We start from the raw sequence: 552 nt of genomic DNA, 5'->3' as shown, positions 1-552 counted from the left end.
AATAATAAAACACGGTAAATATATTACTTACACGTGCGTTTTGTTGTACTACTCTCGCCCAAGCACGCTTAACTTCGGAGTTCTGATGGGATCTGGTGCTTTAGTGCTGGTATGATCGCATCCGACATGTTACCCCGGTCTTCGTCCCTTATCCTTGCCCCTCCCAGCTCCACTACAAAGACGATTGTACATTGCTTTGACCGCTCCCTCTCAACTACGGAGACGAGTTTAACGCGGTTTCCACCCCTCCCTCTCAACCGCACCAGTGCACGCTTGCTGCGCCACAACACCGACGCTGGACCCGTGAATCGTGAGCACCCAGCTATGACTTACCGCACTCGTGCAAAATAATAAAACACGATAAATATATTACTTACACGTGCGTTTTGTTTTGCAAGCGGCGCGAAAAAAATTAAAAAGGGAATGCAACACGAGGACTTCCCAGGAGGTCACCCATCCTAGTACTACTCTCGCCCAAGCACGCTTAACTTCGGAGTTCTGATGGGATCCGGTGCTTTAGTGCTGGTATGATCGCATCCAACATGTTACCCC

General features: G+C 49.1%; 1 non-coding gene across 1 annotated transcript; it reads right to left on the bottom strand.

The window, feature by feature from the left end:
• Window positions 1-420: 420 nt before the first annotated feature.
• LOC123179688 (5S ribosomal RNA) lies at window positions 421-539 on the bottom strand. Its single transcript, XR_006490553.1, has one exon. It is a non-coding gene; the product is annotated as a 5S ribosomal RNA (ribosomal RNA).
• Between the last annotated feature and the right edge of the window lie 13 nt (window positions 540-552).

The sequence above is a fragment of the Triticum aestivum genome, unplaced genomic scaffold (genome assembly GCF_018294505.1).
Source record: "Triticum aestivum cultivar Chinese Spring unplaced genomic scaffold, IWGSC CS RefSeq v2.1 scaffold79892, whole genome shotgun sequence".
NCBI lineage: Eukaryota > Viridiplantae > Streptophyta > Magnoliopsida > Poales > Poaceae > Triticum > Triticum aestivum.
Note: the sequence above shows the minus strand (reverse complement) of the source record. Positions and strands in the feature narration are given on the sequence as shown.